The 20,896-nt window shown below is 41.1% G+C and overlaps 1 protein-coding gene across 9 annotated transcripts in view; it reads right to left on the bottom strand.

Annotated features, from left to right (window-relative positions):
* The window catches only part of Rim (Rab3 interacting molecule), a 137,766-nt gene that overhangs the window by 90,066 nt on the left and 26,804 nt on the right, over positions 1 to 20,896 (bottom strand). The gene's annotated exons all lie outside the window — the stretch shown is intronic.

Here is a 20,896-nt window from a genome sequence, read left to right as displayed (position 1 = left end):
AAGAACAGTCTCTCAACTTTGAGTCTCACAATAACAGCGGTGAGGCTCATAGTGTCTTTCTTTCTAATTTGAACGAGTGTGAGGAAAAGCAGAGCGCCTTCAATTTTTATTTACTGCAACACGCGTATCTTTTAAGCTGGTTTTGTTGCATCCACACAAGTGCGTTCTACGACCGTCGCCCGCCTCTCTTCAAGTCTTCATTCAAGGATTGTACAGTTTCAATTTAAAGAAAACGGAAAATAATCTGTGAGACACAATATAAATTATATTTTTTACGAGGAAGTTATATTCATGAGAGTATTCTTAAGTTTTTTTCTCTCGACGTTTTGTTGGTTCTGGCGGTACTTAGTTTACGCTGATTGTGATTTACTTTGGAATCAGGTTCCTTCTGCCAGAAATATTTGAAGACAGTTTTTGTTATTTATCTTTCGCTCATTGTTATAGAGTCTCTATTACTTTTACAAGCAGTAGATTATAAGTTGGTGGTTTGTATACGCATTTAGAATGAAATATTAATGCACCAAGAATCCAATCGGGAGAACCGGTTGTCTTCTCCTATTCACTGTGAAGGTCCAAATATGTAGTTATAACATCCCTTCAAATATAAGTAGTCCTGAACTAGACTCCCTTCCCATAGGTCTCTGATTCCTGCAATTTAAAGTCGGCTATATTTTACCGCACAGATTTACGTTGCTATTTAATACGGCGCAGTAAAAGCGTTACAGCTAAAGTTTTAATAAAATGACAACAGGGTGACAGTTCCGGCCGGAACTTTTTCTTTTCAGCAACGATTTATCAAAACTTCCGTGGGCGGCAGACAAAAAACACTTCAAAAACTCAAAACCATTCACTCAAACTCGTTACGTAATTCACGCCCGATACTTTTCTTCCTCCCTTAAAGCCGTCACATGACATCGGCAAAGACCCCCTCCAACCACTTTGGCATTTACGTAATTTAGGGATGGCCCATTGCGTTCGTTCCACTCTACTTTTGATACTTGGAATCATCCACGGGAGAAGGTATTTCAGTCTACATAAATTTAAGAAATGGATTAAGGTGGAGAAATTCATGATTTTGATCAACTTTAAAGTAGGTACGCACCTACCCTAAAAGTTTCCAGCCTGGTAGGGCGTTTTCCTTGTATTTTTATTTAATTTTTAACAAAAGCAAATCATCGCGATCCCTTCAAAATCCTTGAAGGGATCTATTTCCAAAATAACACTGTAAAATTTAACGCGCGATTCTCAAAAATTGTTTTTATTATATGACGCTTTGTCAAGAGTGTTCTTAATCTTCCCTTAATCACAATGGTAACCAAATGGAACTTCCTAGATAGGGGAGGAAGCGGTTGAAGGAGCGACTATGTATACGACCTTAATGAGGACTCTAAGACGAGTGATTAGGGAACGGTTGCAGGGTGGACACGAATTATTGTTACCATGAAGTGCTGAAAAATCAACACTTTTCTGCATTTAAACTCATGTAAAACCGTTCAAATAATATTTGGTTTTATTTCTATCCTTAATATTTTTGATATGAAGTATACCTTATATACACCTTTTTTTTATTGAAAATATTACTTCATTTTAAAAACATTTACATTTTTAAAACGTGGCAAGTACTTTCTAGGAGATGGGGTCGATATTAATATCATTTAGCCGCAGTTATGTTGAAAGAAACTGTACAAAAATGAATAAAGGAGGAAAAAACCAAGAAGCTCGCAATCATTGGTATTTTTACATCGTCCTTTTAGGGTCAAATGCGTCAAATTTTAAGCATTTGGTTACGAGTGCACCACGCTGCAGCACAGTAAAAGCACAAAATATAAAAGAAAAAATTAAAGTGCTTTGTAAGTCATTTGACACGGAACCACCTGAATATTTACAAAACACACATTATATTTTCCTTTACATATTTTTTTCCCCATCGATTTAAATGAGAATCATCCACGCAGAGTGTGCAAACATTTCAAAATCACGAGTTGAAAAATGCTGATTCCGCCAGTTTAAATATCAGAGCCAAGCACAGAGCGAAGCGGCCTACAAACCTAAGTGGATACTTCACGCATTGCGCAATGCTTGAAGTATCCACTTAGGTTTGTAGACGCCAATGCACGTTGCGCGTCGACCGCCTTCTCGCCACGCTGCGCCGCAGCATGCCACGGCGGGGCATAAGCAACTATTTCACAACAGAGGTGTTGCACAGTATCATACGAAATTAAAGGCGCTCCAGCATGTTAAGGATGACAGGCATTCTTTAAGAGAACGGAGCTTTCCTCGCAAAATAAATCAAGATACTCCGGCACAAAAAGAGAGCCGTCGTCCAAAAACTCAGTAAGTGATAGCATCCGTATTTAATGACGTTTAGCATAATTTTTGAATGTCATTAGAAAAAAAAAGTGACTCGATTTAAGCAGAAACATCCTTGAGTATGCAGTCAAGAAGAATTTATTTTAAATCAAGACGAAAGTAGCTGAAGGAAAGCGGGTTTCTGTTAGATGTGAGTGACTTTTCTTTTTATGCAAGCATCTTTTCTTAAACAAACATTATTTTTTTATTGATCCATGGGGAAATTCTCTCGGCGATATATTCGAGCTTAGATCTGTTTGAATTGAGTCACTTTTTCCCCTTATAAAGTTCAAAAATCATGCTAAACGTTTTTGAATACAGATACTAGGACTTACATGTATTCACATGTGGTCTTATTAACTTTGGGTCTCAAAAGGTAAGTGGACCAAAACTCCCCTGTCGAAAAAACGCGTGGACGTAAACTGCTAGAAAAACAGGTGCGTGGACAAAAAATCGTTGTCGAAATGTCCTATAACCTGTAATGGAGCTACGTTCCTCTGCCTGGAAAACTCCATTCCAAGGTTGCAAATTTGACTCAAATAATTCAATTTCTTACAAGAATGTGCCGATGCGATATTTATCCAAAACTATTCTGATTTTAACACGAGATAAGAAAAATCGGTAAAATTTCCTGTTCAAAACACCCAAAATTCTCCTGATAAAACTGCAATTTGCGAGGGGAAAATTGGGCGACATTAAAACGTAGTCATGTCTCCTCGTCATTGGTGTTTCTAGCAATTTGGCAACAGCGGATTTCCTCCATTTAAACCCATGGAAATGTATCGATTCTTGGAGGGGCCAGGTTCTCCGACAAGAATCGATTAATTAGCGCGGGTTTAAATGGAGAAAATCCGGTGTTGCCAAATTGCTGGATCCGCCTCTGCTCCTCGTGCGGGAGATGACGGAATATCCACGTTTTTTCGCACAATCTGGCACTCTTAACCGGAGTGGATCCGACGATGGAAACGACGAGTGAAAGTTCAGGAGCCGCGTCGGAACGGGTAGCGCTATCGCAGGGGGCAGGGGGGGGGGGGGGGGGGGTTGGAAGAGGGGGGCGTTTATACGGGCACCGGCATGGAGTACGGAGTATGGGGTCGTGGGGGCCGGAGCCGGGGGTGGCTCAGGACTCAGGTGGCTGCGGCAGGAGACATGCACGAGGGCGAGGAGTGAGAGAGCCCGAACGGGCGGAACCCCCAGCGAACCGGGCAGAGAAGGGCGAAATTCAGCCGCCCCCGCAGCCCGCCACCCCCTCGCGACCCGCACGAAATAACCTGACCCGCTTAAACCCGCGCTGCAGTCTCCGCGCTTGAGCGAGGACCGCCATCGCCGCGGCTCAAGCCCCATTGTTTCGGCCCAATATAACCTCCCGGCTTATATTGCCTGGATATTGGCTCCACATGGGGTTGGAGGCTATTCTATACACACCGAGAAAAAATATGGATAGAATTTACCATGTTTCTTCATGCTGTATTTTCAACGATATAGAAACTATAGATTGGTGGTGGCCCACGAAAAAATGTGACACACATGGAGCGGTCGTTCGATAGGCGGGCGGGGAGTGAAAATGGCCAATTGCTATCCTCGTCAGAGCCTCAAATACATAGGATCTTACGGGAGTTTTTACAATAAATGATTTAGCTCTGAAATTTTCATCGCAAACCCGCTTAATGAATGGCTAAGTTCGATATCTGGACATAGATTTTAAAACAGTTGGCTCTAAATTTGATGTAAGTCCGTATTCAGCAACAGTACCATAAGAAGCCATAGAAACCGACTATCTTCGTCCTAACCTAATTGTTGCTGCTGGTGTGTTACGTTTTTCGCCGTTGGCGTAGCATAGGATCCCCCTATCTATAGTTTCTAGATCGTTGTGTATTTTACACAGCGTGAATTCAAAGTCGATTCTGCCAGAAAAATTGTTACCTGTACCAGTATATAGTGACGTTTACCTTTCTTCTGGCAGAATTGATTCTGTATTGACGCTGTGTAAAGTACGGCGTGACGGAATGGTAAATTCTACCAATCTTTTGTCTCGGTGTAGAGGGTGATTGAAAATTCCGGTATCACTCCTGAAACTTTAATACAAATTGAGATTGAGACTTGACATTTTTTGAACGCTTCTCTGCCCACGGAAAAAAAATGATGAAATTTCAACTTTTTTTCTTTTTCTTGGAGGATGACAATACTTCCTCTCTACCCTAGGGGAGCAAGAAAGTAAAAATTAGGGGTTATCCCCTAAAATTTTCGTACTACCTCGATTTGATTTGTTAGATGTTATGGGCATTTCTAATTGATTGTGGTAGTGTCGTAACTCAAGTTGAGGTAGTTCCGCAACATTTGGTTTAGCAACCTAATTTATTAGGATGCTTAAGTTCGCGAGAAACACGATGACACGTGTTCTTTAAAATGCATTTTTAAAATTTACGCCTAAATCGCGAAGGCGGAGGGGTCTAGAGTTGACTTAGGCGCTTCAAATTTTGTATACGTTATTCTGACATGGTGATACAACTTTTTTTCAACATGATTCATTTCCGGAAAAAAAATTCATTTCTCCGACCCGGCCTAACGATGGTGCCACCGGTTTTCTTTGAAATCAACTCCCAAGCTCAAAAAAAGCTCTCAAGTAGAGGCTGTAATAGAAGGGAGCAAATACATTAGCAGGGTTGCCGTGTTTTCAGTTTTAGAGTCCCCAAATAAAGTGGCAACCCAGTCAATGTATTTGCTCCCTAATCTTTGCATGGAGAGTTTGTCTTGATGTAGAGGTGGACTCTCAGGATAGCGTGGGATATCCCCTCCGTTTTAGCCTCAACTTGAGAGCTTTTTTTGAGCTTGTGAGTTGATTTCAGAGAAAACCAGTGGCACCATCGTGTTTCTCGCAAACTTTTACCTAAAAATCATCAGTCAAATCGCAAATTCCTCACACATGCAAAATCTCCATTGAAGATGTGACGAATGGTTAAAAAGACATAATTGAAAATAGTTTTCAGGTAAATTTGTTGTTCGAAACCTCAAACTCATTCTAGAAAGCAAATGAAGGAGATTTAACAAATTTTCTCTGCCATTTTCGTCATTATCGTCATTTCCCTGATTTTCCTGACACATTTTGATGAAATTCCCGAACAATTGAAGATGTGACAAATGGTTAAGAGGGCATATTGAAAATAGAAAGTGGCAGCCCTGTCAATGTATTCCCTATCTTTGCATGAAGAGTTTGTCTTGATGTAGAGGTGGACTCTCAGGATAGCGTGGGATATCCCCTCCATTTTGGCTTCAACTCGAGAGCTTTTTTTGAGCTTGGAAGTTGATTTCCGAGAAAACCAGTGGGACCGTCATGTTTCTTGCGAACTTTGACATGTGAATCGATAGTCAAATCGCAAATTCCTCACACATACAACATCTCCATTACCGACAAGTCCGTACTCTCCCCATGTAGGCACTCCAGACTCGGACGCTCTTGGAGGAGTCAACGCTCTTGGCCCGGAAGTGCGATCGGCCAACGGCGGGCGCGAGTAAAGTTTTCTGGGCGGGGAGCAAATAATTAGCGGTCGAACGTGGAAGAACGAGTGACGCCCAGGGGGAGGGGGAGGAGGGGGGGTGGTCGGTGTCGTCCCTTTACTCAGGGGTTTCGGAGTCGGAACTCGAGACTCGGGACTGGGGACTCGGAGCAGGAGCCGCCGCACACTGGGGCGAGCCAACACGAGAGGTCGTACACGAAATTTTCGGCTCGAATCTCAGGTTTTGGTGTTTTTTCCCTCACAAATTCAATTTCAAGGGGTGTCCTGAAAGGAATTTTACGGGAAAACCGACGGAATCACTCATAAATGCTGTTTCATATTTCCGAAAATATAAGCTTTCAAAGTTTCCGAATTTCGTCCGTTATGATATTATTGCTTGTCAGCCCGACACGACATAGCCCTATCTTCCATGCAATAAATCGCAATTCGATGTCTTATCGGGCTGGTTTACTCGGCCCGCTGGCTGGGTTCAGTGTGCGCCGGAGGAGGCAATGAAAAGTGGAGAATCGCAAAATCGATTCCGCGGAAAAAGTAGGTCGCGACTGATGAACGCCCGCTCCCGCCGCCACCGCCGCCGCCCGCCACCACCCGCCGCCCGCCGCCCGCCGCTCCTGGGCTCGGCATCCAGATCAAGCGCGCGGCCCTTTCCCGACTGTGTTGCCGGACTGTCTTCCACCCGACTACTATTCGAAAAAGTGGATAAAATAACCGTATCACACCGAAAAAATGAAAAATGCTGATTTAACAATTTTGTAGTTGAAAAAATTGTCCGACTTGTATTCATGTAGATTTTACAATGAAAGAATGTTAATTTAACCACCCCCGTGGTTAAATTAGCTTGCCACTATTGCAAAATGTACATTTGAGACATGTCGGACATATTTTTTCACAATTTAATTGTTAAATCAGCAACTCATTTTTTTTCGTTTAATGGCTGACGAGCAACACAGGGTACATTAAATTGCTGGTCTAATCATTTTGTCGTTAAAAAGATTGTTGGGAACTTTTCAATGTAGACTTTACAATAAAACAATGCTAATTCAACCAGCCCTGTGGTCAAATTAGGGGCACCTCAGACCCTTCGTTTTCTTGGAAACGCGAGCTACCTTCGCAATTTAAGGTATAATAATGTGCGTGCCTTTTTATCTGCCAGGACTCCGGACCTTCGTGCGTTAATCCGACCGACCCTGCATAACTGCCGTGCTAAGGAAGAACGCCGTATGAGCCTTCAGGAGTTGCCAAGTTTCCTCCAATAAAAACCAAAATTACTGGGAAAATTGTGAATATTATTTTCTCAAATTTTCAGACTATTTTGTACACAATTTAATCTAAAATATCTGAAAATTTCAAGGGAAAATACGCATACGTTTTGTCAAGAATACAGGTTTTATCAAGGGAGATTTGGAAACTCCCGAATGTTCATACGGCGTTCTTACTTAGAACGGCAGATAAGGGGAGAATATGGACTAGTCAAGACGCGGAGCACTTAAGATCCAAAAGGGTAGTCAATTAATCTTCCCATACGAAAAACACCAGTAAAATGCCGCTGCAAATCTTCAGATTCCAATATCATATCAAAATCGCCAGAATGTTTAAAAATGAGCATTCTTCCGAAAAAGAAGTAAATTTATGCAAAAAGCAAGTCAAATGCGTAACAATTATTACGATAAATCATTCTGGATTATTTGAGTTCGTGGGTTGGCTGCCCTTTTGGGCCCTAGGAGATCCATAATCTAACTACTATAATTACCAACATGTCCATACTCTCTCCATATCGGTACTCTAATTTATGCTAAAAAGAACCAAATCATATGGAGCCAAAAAAATACGATGCGCGTGGTTTATCTCATTTTTTTTGCCGAAAAAGTGGCGTCAACTTGCATCATGACTTAGCAATTTTTGCCTTAAAGATGACAGACTAGGATTTCAAATCGATTGTACTCAAAAAAACGTTTTATGAGCCATAAACTTCAAATTGCCATTTGAGTTTCGTTTGATTTATCGGGACTTTTTTCACTTCAACATGCTTGAAAAACACTCTTTAGTGCTCTGGTATCGAGTATTATAAACGACCTGTACGTATCCAGTGGACAGTCACATAAATACCGAATAAAAGAGGCTCTTAATTTGTTTGCCTCTTTAATTATTCGGCTATCGGATACAATGAGGAGTTTTAATTAAAGCCTGGATGCAACTATTCAAGCTCATAGGACGTCCATATTGCATACACAAAAAAGTGAAGGAGCTCGTACATTTCTTGTCCGTATTGCAATAGCTTGCGGTGCGGTCTTAAGTACTAACGCTGGCAGTAGTGAATTGTGCAAGTTGGATCGCGGTGCATGTCTTGTCCATATAAATGTATGTAAATTAATCGATATTTATCGAATCAGCCTGTCTCACCCAGGATTGATCATTTACAATGCATTTAATTGGAGAAAAAAAGTGTTGCTGAGTTTCAATACTTGCCACTGAATAGCAGATACATGTATTGGCAGGATTTCCATGCCTAAATTTGAACTGATAAAGACAAACGAGCAATTTTGAGCTCTCAACCAAGGAAACCATGCTGATGTATTTCAGCTATACCTCTGTATAGAGAATAGCATATTGCAGTGAGCCATTATGCGTTTACCTTGAGGAGCTTTTCATAGCCTGTCGGCTTTATTTAGGCCAGATTCAGGGACATCGTTGAGTTTATCTTAAAGTTTTGCTTCAGAAAAGTTGGTTGAATACAGAATTATCCTGCCTGGGCAATAATTTAAATAAGAAAAACAATAATTTCATCACTTAGTTTTTAAATTTTAAAATTTTTTAAATTTTAAAAATTTGATAGTTGTCAAATTTCCCATGATAAAATACTTTTTTCCGAGGAAAGCTAAGGGTGTTCTTCCTTGAAATTTTCACGTGTACTAGATTAAATTGCAAAAAAGATCACGCGAAAATTTTGAAAAAAAACACCACAGATTTTTTAAACAAATTCTCCTTTTATCAAATGAAATTAAACAACGTCTGAATGATCATACGCCGCACAGTGGACCGAGGCAATCAGGGAGGTCGAACTTGAAATTTTCGTCGAAAACTGCACAATTTGATGTTTATTTCGTCACATTTTGAATTTCGCGGGGTTTTTCAAGTAGAAAATTTCACGAGGAAACCAATGGAACCACATTTAGAACCTCAAGGTTTTATACCATCGGAATTATGAGCGTTTAAAGTTTCCATATTTTTCCGACCTCTCTCCTATCGACGATCCACTGTGCGGCGCTCCTTCTTAGCACGGCAGAGCAGCTGTTACGTTTGGCAGCGGCGCGTATCCGTAACGCAGTATTGGGGGCTTCGGGGGTGAAGGGGTGAAGGGGGGAGGGGGAAGAGGGAGCAGGGGTGGGGGCGGGGGTGGTCCCGAGTTCGCGGCTGCAGTCAAGGAACCGCGCGCTGGTTCCCCCATCACAACCCTCACAAATGTTCCTGGACCGCGTTTCCTTTTGCTTTTGCCCCACAAAACGCTCCGTTCAACATACTCGCAGCCCCTTTCCGCCCCCCTCCCTCCCCGCCCTTTGACCCTCGCGGATCCGTGCACTCGATTTGACTCCGTGCCGTGGTGCTCGCGGGTTCGCGAATCTGCGCCGGAATCCGGAATTTTGCACGACCTACAAATTGATTACATTTTGCAATAAGGAACCGCCATCTCCGGCTCTCCCATGAAAGCACGTATCTGCATAGGAAAACCAATGGCATGTGAGTTGCCTCTAGAATGAGCCAGAAATAATGGTTAATTATTAAAAAATGTAATCCAAATCGTCACTTTGCCGACGAAAGATCCGGAATTTTGCACGACCTACAAATTGATTGCATTTTGGAATAAGGAACCGCCATCTCCGGCTCTCCCATGAAAGCACGTATCTGCACAGGAAAACCAATGGCATGTGAGTTGCTTCTAGAATGAGCCAGAAATAATGGTTCATTATTGCAAAATGTAATCCAGATTGTCATTTTGCTGACAAAAGATCCGGAAAAATCCGGAATTTCGCACGACCTACAAATTGATTACATTTTGGAATAAGGAACCGCTATCTCCGGCTCTCCCATGAAAGCACGTATCTGCACAGGAAAACCAATGGCATGTGATTCTAGAATGAGTCAGAAATAGTGCGGTTCCTTATTGCAGAATGTAATCCAAATCGTCATTTTGCTGACAAAAGATCCGGAAAAATCCGGAATTTCGCACGACCTACAAATTGATTGCATTTTGCAATAAGGAACCGCCATCTCCGGCTCTCCCATGAAAGCACGTATCTCTACACAAAAACCAATGGCATGTGATTCTAGAATGAGTCAGAAATAGTGCGGTTCCTTATTGCAGAATGTAATCCAAATCGTCATTTTGCTGACAAAAGATCCGGAAAAATCCGGAATTTCGCACGACCTACAAATTGATTGCATTTTGCAATAAGGAACCGCCATCTCCGGCTCTCCCATGAAAGCACGTATCTCTACACAAAAACCAATGGCATGTGATTCTAGAATGAGTCAGAAATAGTGCGGTTCCTTATTGCAGAATGTAATCCAAATCGTCATTTTGCTGACAAAAGATCCGGAAAAATCCGGAATTTCGCACGACCTACAAATTGATTGCATTTTGCAATAAGGAACCGCCATCTCCGGCTCTCCCATGAAAGCACGTATCTCTACACAAAAACCAATGGCATGTGATTCTAGAATGAGTCAGAAATAGTGCGGTTCCTTATTGCAGAATGTAATCCAAATCGTCATTTTGCTGACAAAAGATCCGGAAAAATCCGGAATTTCGCACGACCTACAAATTGATTGCATTTTGCAATAAGGAACCGCTATCTCCGGCTCTCCCATGAAAGCACGTATCTCTACACAAAAACCAATGGCATGTGATTCTAGAATGAGTCAGAAATAGTGCGGTTCCTTATTGCAGAATGTAATCCAAATCGTCATTTTGCTGACAAAAGATCCGGAAAAATCCGGAATTTCGCACGACCTACAAATTGATTGCATTTTGCAATAAGGAACCGCCATCTCCGGCTCTCCCATGAAAGCACGTATCTCTACACAAAAACCAATGGCATGTGATTCTAGAATGAGTCAGAAATAGTGCGGTTCCTTATTGCAGAATGTAATCCAAATCGTCATTTTGCTGACAAAAGATCCGGAAAAATCCGGAATTTCGCACGACCTACAAATTGATTACATTTTGGAATAAGGAACCGCTATCTCCGGCTCTCCCATGAAAGCACGTATCTGCACAGGAAAACCAATGGCATGTGAGTTGCTTCTAGAATGAGCCAGAAATAATGGTTCATTATTGCAGAATGTAATCCAGATCGTCATTTTGCTGACAAAAGAGCGTAACTACGATCAGAGATGAGTCTGGGGAAGCATTCGGTAATATTCTCGCTTCTTAGACGCAAGAACGTAACTCCATTCCAAGGTTGCAAAATTGACTCAAATAATTCAATTTTTACAAGAAAGCATCTACGCAATTTTTGTTAAAATATTGTCTGATTCTTGCATGAGATCAGAGAAAAAATCAGTGAAATTTTCAACTAGAAATTCCCAACATTTTCCTGGTTTAAGCGCAATCTGCGCGGGAGGGCAACATTGAGATGGAGCTACGTTCTGTCGTGACGGAAACGACGATGTGGATGGCATAGGGTTCATCGCGTGTAGTTGGAACTACAATATCTGGCTCCTCCGTTAAAACGCTTATGTGCATAGGGAAACTATTGGTACATACGTCGTTTGTAGACTGAGCCGAAAATAGTTCCTGATTGAAAAATTTAGTACAAATGTTCTCTGAAGCCCTCGCATTTTTAGCTGTTCCCTCCCTTTGAAAGTACAGACCTCAGCCGATACTTTTAAAGGGAGATTTTTTAATGTGTTGATGAACAACATTTTTAAAGGAAGAATTTTAGGCGTCGCCAACTTCCAATCATCTCCAAAAATCATCTCAAATGGAATATATTTTGCAGTTAGGAATTGCAATTTCCGACTCATTCATAAAAACATTTATGTGCGCAGAGAAACGAATGACATGTACGTTCACCGAAAAAAAAATGCTGAATTTACATTCTGGATGTAAAAAAGTGTGCAATAACTCACAAAACGCTATATTAACCGCTACAGCAGTAAGTTTAACATCTTCACATTGCTATAGTAACTGCTGTGGCCGTTAATTCACCGTTTTCTGAGTTATCGCACATTTTTTTTACATTCAGAATGTTTAGTCAGCACCCATTCATTTCGGTGTGTTTCCAGACTGAGCCGTATATTGTAGTTTCTGATGGCAATATTACATGTAGTCCAAATGGTCTCTGATACATTGATTTCTTATAAAAAAAAAAAAAAAAAAAAAAAAAAAAAAAAAAAAAAAAAAAAAAAAAAAAAAATAAAAAAAAAATGTTCTCTGATTCCCTCACGTTTTAAGCGTTTCTCTCCCTTTAAAAGTTTAGACCTCGGCCTATACTCATAAGGCCTGGACACACGCTCAAATTTCCATACATTTCCGATCAAATGGTGACTGATGCGCACCATCTACCATCAATTTTTTGCGGCCTTCAAAAATTTGATGGTAGATGATGGAACTGTGGGTCTCATCCGTCATCTGATTTCTACACAACCATGCTTATTTCATGCTCATTTCATTCAACACGCTGTTTTTGGGCGCTTCTGGGTACCAGATGCGCCCTTTCCAGCCGTTAGACTCCCCCGATGTAACATGTACTATACTACATACCGTTTTGCCTTATGGGTAATGACGCCATTCTGGTACACCCGGGAAAATTTGATTTTTTTCTGCATCTGGTATTCGTAAAAGTTTTCGTGAAATGTTTTGCTTTTAAGCATAACAATCTCGCACGGACGTATTACCTGGTTAAACTATTTTCGGGCTTTGTTATGCTTAAATGCCTCATATTCGAGGTTGTAGTTTCAGATTGATTCGAAAAAATCACGAACAGTCACGTGATCTCTTCATTTTAGTGACGTATTACTGTGCTATTTTGTGATTGGTTCATTTTCTCGGCGCAGCATCGTCAAGCGTCAGCTGTTTGCGGCTCTGGGTTGAAGGTTTAAGGTTATGTCAGAGAGAATAGAAAGTTAGAGGCCCGACTCGATGCTAGGTAATTGAAACAGATGCGCTCGCAGCGCGCTCGCTGGCAACGTACGCAACTACTATTTTCTATTGTTTTCCAGAGACTAGCGGCGGGTATGTTGCTGCCGGACCACCTTCACGTAGGCAATTTGTTATACATCGTCCGTCCGCAATACTCTCGCTTGGCCGTATGAAAACGTTCCTCGCATGCGCAGTGTTAAAGAAGCGCCCTCCAACGCTTTGGCGTTGGAACTGCTTGTTATTAATTTTACCCATCAATCTAGATAACTCTCGACCACAATTTTTGTCATCATTTTGATCGGAAATTGGCGGAAATTTGCGTGTGTATACAGGCCTTTAAAGGGAGAGTTTTAAGTGTTGCCAACTTCCAGAAATCTCCATCGAACTCGACTCGCCGGGCAAGAAACTCGAGCGACTGGCGTTTTGTCCCGCGGTTGTTTGACCTTCCTCTCGAGGCAACTTTTAATTATGTCCTCGAGTTTCTTTCCTCATCAGGACACCAGCGCCGGCGAAACACCAGACTTGCGCTCCCTTAAAGTGACACCCTTTGATTTCCTAGGGGAAATCAAGGAAAATCCGAAAACAACAATAGAACGCCGATCGAAAACATGCGAAATGAGAAAAAAACATCTCAGTCTCGATCAGCCGAAAGGTCATACTTGGGAATTATGAAATGAGTAGCGTTGTATGAAGGCTAATTTTGCCGTGCTAAGGAAAAACGCCGTATGAGCCCTCAGGCGTTGCCAAATTTCCTCCAGCAAATCACTAAATTTCAGGAAATTTTTTGAATATTTTGCTGCCAATTTCTCAGATAATTTTGTTTGTAATTTGATCTGAAGTGTCTGAAAATCTCAAGGAAAAATATTCATAATTTTCTTTAAAAATAAAAATTTTATCGAAAGAAATTTGGCAAATTTCGAATGTTTATACGGCGTTTTTATGGCAGAATTCCCCTACACTAAAGAAAAACGCTGAAGAACATTCAATAGTTATCAAGTTTCCTCTGATTGAATTTTCTTCCTTTAAAAAAATCAATATTTTACCTTCACATTTATAGATATTTCAGATTGATTTGGGGTTATAGGACATTTCGTCAAGATTTTTTGTCCGCGCACCTGTTTTTTCTAGTAATTTACGCCCACGCGTTTTTTCGGCACGAAGTTTTGGTCCACGTGCGAGTTGAGACCCAAAGTTAATTGGCCCACATGTAAATACAAACGACAATTGCTCGACGTTCTTGGGTGAAAATATATAATGTCTTGGAAGAATGAAGGTTTGCTTGTTTTTTTGTTTTGTCTGTTTGGTCCAACGGAGAATAATATATAGTTGAGAGTTTTGGTAAAAATGGGGGAGCGTCAATTCCATGAGACAAAATTCACTGAAACTCTCTAAACCTCTTTGGTGTAACAGGACTTAATTATCTTTTAAGAAATTCCCATCTTGTTATACCTGAACCGGATAAACCTCTATATTTGCCTCAGCTAAAGGCTCTTAGATTTTTCTTGTGTACGATAAGTATCTTGATTTATTTTGCGAGGAAAGATGTGTACTTTTAAAGGATGCCTGTCATTCTTAATACGTTCAATTTCGTATAATACTGTGCAACACCTCTGTTGTGAAATAGTTGCTTCAGGCTCCGCCGCAGGGCGGGCGGGCGGCCAGCGCGACACACGCATTGGCGCCTACAAACCTAAGTGGATACTTCAAGCATTGCGCCATGCGTGAAGTATCCACTTAGGTTTGTAGGCGCCAGTGAGCCTCTCACGCTAGCAGCACGCCGCTCCGCTCTGTTAGGTTTTAATATTTATTTGACTCATGATTTTGAAATGTTAGCACACTCTGCATTGATTGTTCTCATTTAAATTGATGGTAAAAAAATATGTATCAATTTATCAAAAGAGAATAATAATATAATGTGTGTTTTTTAACTATTGGTGGTTCTGTGTCAGATTTAATGATTTCCAAAGCATTTTAATTTTTTCTTTTACATTTTGTGCTTTTATTGTGCTGCAGCGAGGTGTACGTGCAACGAAACGCTCAAAATTTGACGTATTTGACTTTAAAAGGTCGATGTACAAATGGGTTAAAACTAAAGATTGCGTGCTTCTTGGTTTTTTCCCCCTCTTTTATTCATTTTTGCAGTTTCTGTCGGCACAACTGCGGCTTATTGAGATTAATGTCGCTTGGAAAAGCTTTTACAGATATTTGTAACGTTTTAAAAATATAAATGTTTTTAAAATGAAGTAATAATTTTGTAAAGAAAAAATAAAAAAAAGTACCTTTACATACATAAGGTATATTGTACATTCAATATTTTAAGGATAGAAATAAAACCAAATATTCACCGATGACAATTTAAAAAGATGATTCAGCAGGGGAAAGTAATAACATTTCATTTAGAAAATGAGCAACCATAACAACACTTCCTTCTCTCTCAATTTCTCATCTCCATATTGTCAATATAATTTTACATACCGACTGAAATATAACGCTCGGACCAAGCCACTGTTGCTTATTTTACGTGTGGGCGTAAACCACTGGACAACAAGGGTGCGCGGACAAAAAATCGTTGACAAAATGTCCTGAAACCTATTTAGGATCTAATATTTCTGACTCATAAAGTCAAGAACCAATCTTTATAGGAAAGCTAGTGGCACGTATATGGTTTCTAGGATAAGCCAGAGTTAGACGTCATTTTGAAATCAGGAACTACAATTCCTGGCCCATCTGTAAAAACTTTTATGTGCATACGGAGAATAATCGTACTTGCGGTATTTTTAAACTGAGCTAGAATTTTCCGTTCCTAATCGCAAAATGTGGTCCAATTAGTATTTCCCAATTATAAAATTTAATCCAATCGGGAGTGTTACCCACTCAAAATTTGGAGGAAAGATGTTCACAAGTTATCCGGATAACTTCTTTTTTCTCAAAGGATACTTGAGCTGCGTTAAGTAGAAAGGAATCAAGATACATCACCTGTTGCCAAATTTAATTGGGTAATTTAATTTTCTACATGAAAACGGTTGTGCGGATTTTTGTGCAAATTTAAGTAAATTTTCTGCAAAGTACGAAGCAAATTCCTTAAACTTTTCAAACGAATCCGCACAAACGTTCCCTTGTAAAAAATTGAATCGCCCAGTTACATTTGGCAACAGTTGATGTGGCTTGGCTCCTTTTTGCCAAACGCGCTCCACTTGGAAATGTCTAAAAACTCACACAGTTTTCCTCCTTTGCACGACAGAAGCTCACGTCATGGCGATATTCTGGCGGCATAAACGGGCTCTAACATGAACTTTCATCTGTACGAGCAACTGGTAGGATTTACGAACACGAGCTGTCGTAAGCCGCAGTTAAGGTGGAAAAAATAATAACATTAACGACTCGGGAAGATAATTAAAACATAACGGATAAATGCTCATCCTCTTCAGGTTTTCAGTTACTGAACTGTGCTAAATTTTATTGCCGCATGTTAACAATTAATTGAACAAAACATTAGGATTTTAGTCGAGCCTTTGTCGAGACCAAATTAACCAACGGAACTCACATGTTGCTTGTACTCCATAAAACGGTTCGTCTTATTGTTAAGGTCTCTCGTGTTAAAATGAGACTTAAATCTTCATGTCACTCATTTCTTTAGTTATGTTATAAAATGGACGTATTTTTGCCAAACGGAACTATTAACGAGTCGAAAATATGGGGTGTGCTCGTTAAAAGCTGCACAAGAAGCAATGTTAAAGTAGGCGTGAATCCCTTTTTGGAGGAATGGAAAAGCGGCATTTTATATTCTGTCAAACGGAACTACGTTCCAACTGGATGCGGAACTCATGAGCCTTGAGAATGGCAAAAGAGCGTTGTGGACAGGGCTCATGAGTTAAAGCGGTGGAAGGGGACAACGGAGACGGCTTCTTTGCCGCTGACGTCACTGGCGCTTTATAATTCCCATTCATTCTTACGGTCCTCAACTAACGAGCACACTCCTTATTTCCCACCTGCCACTGGTTTCGTTCGACAGAAATAGTCCAAATATGATATTACTTCCTACGTGAAAGTTATTGTGAGCAGAAAGGCTCCTACAGCGGATAGTTTTTGTTCTTCTCTGGTCCACCCAACACATCCTCAAGAAGCCTAACGGTCGGAATTAGTTTTCTGACGGCGCTTATCACGCGAGTGGTAAACATAACCAGGTGCATGGTTAACACTGACAGGAATCCATCACTAGCCTAGTAGATTCCCTAGAGATTATGCATAATCAGGGATTTTGCAGCCACTAATTTCCGTGGGTAGCAGAATTAGTACTGAGTAATATGACATCGATGATGGTGTCTTTCTTTTTCAAATCGTCTCGCCGCCTTTATTTGTTTCGCGGTGGTGTTAAGCCCGTAACTTAACCCTTCTATTTAATTCAACGACTCTAAATTCGGTGCCCAAACTAGACTTTCACCATACAGAACACCCAACTTAACTCTCATCATTAGTATTGTATGTCTGAGTGACGTCTTTTGTTTAAAGGTTGCCCCATCAAAAACTCATTCAGTGCCTACCGACGTGTTATATTTAGAACCAGATATTTATAAACCCGACAAAACTTTTGGGATTCTACTCCTTTCACGGTTGGACTATATGTCAGCAACCTCGGTGTGATTGGATTGGAAAGTGACCGCTGATTCGGATTAATTTTCTTTCGTTGTACTCAAACTTGTCGCAATTTCGTCTAAAAAGAGTGCAATTATGTTTGCGCACCAATAGACAAATATGTAAATATTATATAAAATAGGATCACGAGAGAGTAAAAGTAAAAAATATGAGTATACAAACAAAGATAAACTTTCAATAAGATGCATGAGAATATAAATTTCATTTGTTAACCGCTGAGATGCCCAAGTTGGGCCAAACTGACCCGAAGCTTACTAAAAGTACGCGGCGCGCTGGTTTTATGGAGCCGGTGCATATGAGCTTTAGATACAGGTCTACAAATTCACAGTAAAAAAAAGACTCAGACATCAAATTGAGAAAAAGAAATAATCGAATGTCAAGGACTTTTTTTTCTGAATAACTACCCCTAGGAACCTCAAGTCGGGTCAAATGACCCGACAATGTCTTCTGGGGAAGCTATGGTTCCGGTGTATACGAACTTTATATTATGAGTCTACAAATTCATCCTAAAAAGAATCGGACATCAAATTGTTAAAAAAGGAGAAAATCGAGTGTCAATACAGCCGAAGATAGAAGAGACGTGTTCGGTGTTGGGGCCTCGTTTCTTCGCTTTTCTGGCGAATCTGAGGGACATCTCATAATCGGATTACATTTTGCAATAAGGAACCATTATCTCCAGCTCATCCACAAAAGCACCTTCCTGCATGGGGGAACCAATGGCTCATATGATCTTTTTAACATGAGCCAGAAATAGTGGTTCCTTATTGCAAAATGTGGTCCAATTAGCAGTCATAGATGCATAGAGCGGAGTATTGAGAGTTCTTGCCTCGCGCCAGCGCGCCTTCAATTTTGCATATATGCAACTCGGACATCCATCAAGCAGGAATAGTTGTATCTCTGCGCCGGCATCAACGCGCGTCCTTTTCCTTGCTCTATTACCGTGTTCTGTTACCTCCGTTTGTCTTATTTTCATAGTGGTACTGTAAGGGCTATATGAACAATACAGCCGAAGAAAGGAAATATGTAATCCGGCCTCGTTTTTTAAAATTTCTTCCGAATGTGAGCGACGTCTCACCAGTAGGCATAGCACCAGTAGCGGAGCATTGCGAAATTGGTATTTTGGCGGGAGTTATATCGTGTCAGGGATTTTTCCCTCTTTTGACGACAACCCCTAGAGACCCAAGCCGGGTCAAATTGGCCCGACCATATCTTCTGGGGGAGATATATATCGTTACCTTTCGGCCTAACTATCACAAGCGCCATGCAAAGTTTCAAAATTCCCGCCGCCATTTTATTTTTATACAGAGACGTTTTTCAACGAAGTTGTCCGAAAATTTCACTGAATTTTCTTTGCGCTACCGATAAAATTCAGTGAAATTTTCAAACAGAATCCATAGACAATTTCTCCGTACAAAAATAAAATAGCGGCGGAAATTTTGAAATTTTGCATGGCGCTTGTGATAATGTGGCCGACGATATGGCGAATAAGGGGGGGGGGAGGCAGCGCCAGTATGTTATACCGGAAAGGTAAACATTTTTAAAAAAAGTATTCACAATACATAATTCACGGTCGCACGGATATGATCGGACAGACTTGTGATTGTTAATTGTTCTGGGCTAATAGCATTAGCTTGACTAAACAGAAGGGGAAGAGAACACAACATTCGGCGGGGAGTTGTGAATCGAGTGCCGAGTTTTGACAGCTGTGTTTGAGATTGGGATGCGCCGCAACTGCGCCGTGCGCTTCCAGGCTTCGACTCATCCATCGCTGCCGACGAATGATTTATCTCGGAATCGGGGCTCAGCCGCTCAGCTTCCAGATCCAAATCCTCGAGCCTCATCAAGAAAATTAACTCCCTCCCTCCTGCTGAAGTACTGAGTCTCAGCCAGAGATAAAGAGGGCTGCAATTCGAACTCCGATCAGAGTGATGCTCTGTATTCCGCCGTGCTGAGGAAAATGCCGTATGAGCCTTCAGGCGTTGCCAAATTTCCTTAGAAAAATCACTAATTTTCAGATATATTTGAGGATATTTTTCTTCCGATTTCTCAGATAATTTTGTTTGTAATTTGATCTTAAGTGTCTGAAAATGTCAAGGACACATATTCCAAGTTTCCCCGAAAAAATGAACATTTTATCGGAGGAAATTTGGCAACTCTCGAATGTTTATACGGCGTTCTATACTCTAGCACAGCAAAATTCTGAGTCGTATTCACTGTTACTTCCGTCCAAATCGCGAATAGAATGTTTTGGATCATTTTAGGAAAATGTTAAATGTTAGGAAATGAAATTTTCCTGATGATGTGTATTTTATCTAACCAAAGGAATGACTGGAGGTTCATTAGATGTTTTTCCTCATCACGGTATGGATATGCTTGCGACATAAAACGCGAATTCGTCTCGAACAAAATCACACAAAGCAGGAATATTTTCGCGAACAATAGGACGCATTTAAATCCGAAAGAACATTCTCTATCAAGACATGAGCCCTACCATGCATGTATCCATACGGGGCTCAGGGCCCAGGTCACAATAGAGATAGTTCCTTTCCATTTAAATGCGTCTGATAAAGCAACGTCTCGGGGAGGAAACGAATTTGTCGAATCGTTGATTTTGCGTGACCTCCCTCAATTATGCTGGGGCTGTCCCGTGCGTCTTGGCCCTCCCTTTGCCCCCTCCCCCCTGCACCCGCGCCCTGAGCTCGCCCCATTCCCACCCCCTCCCCTCCTCCGGGGGTGGGGATAGCGGAGTGCGGGCTTGGGCTACGCTAGTTGAACTTTAGGCGCTTAATCGATGAGGATGAGTTTCGAACTGGGCTCCGGGTTGCCTACCTTACAGGGCGCATTGTTAAGCTAGGGGCACGAGGTTCTCTGCCCGTGCTGCGCACACAATGATGCTTTCTTACGGAGCACGAGTTTGTTGCTGCATTGAATCCAGCATTTTTGAAGTTTTTTCGCTTCTTTTTTTACCAGTTTTGTAAACCATATGCCGAGAAAATAATTTTGCTCACACGTATCCTTGTACACGGGGCTCCATATCGACCACCCTATTCAGTTCATGTATAACCGCTCTTGGTTCTATGGGCTGATGATTGCAACTGATATGGGAAGAGGACAATGGGAGAACGAAGCAATCCTACTGGTCGAGATGGGTCGTTCTTATAGACTAACAGGGAAAATGATGTATTATTTATGGGGTCTCTCCCGGGTTGCCTTTAGTTACTCTATTACTTTCTCTCTT

This window comes from Bemisia tabaci, chromosome 7 (genome assembly GCF_918797505.1).
Source record: "Bemisia tabaci chromosome 7, PGI_BMITA_v3".
Taxonomy (NCBI): Eukaryota; Metazoa; Arthropoda; class Insecta; order Hemiptera; family Aleyrodidae; genus Bemisia; species Bemisia tabaci.
The sequence above is the reverse complement of the archived record's forward strand: the minus strand, read 5'-3'. Positions and strand labels throughout refer to the sequence as shown.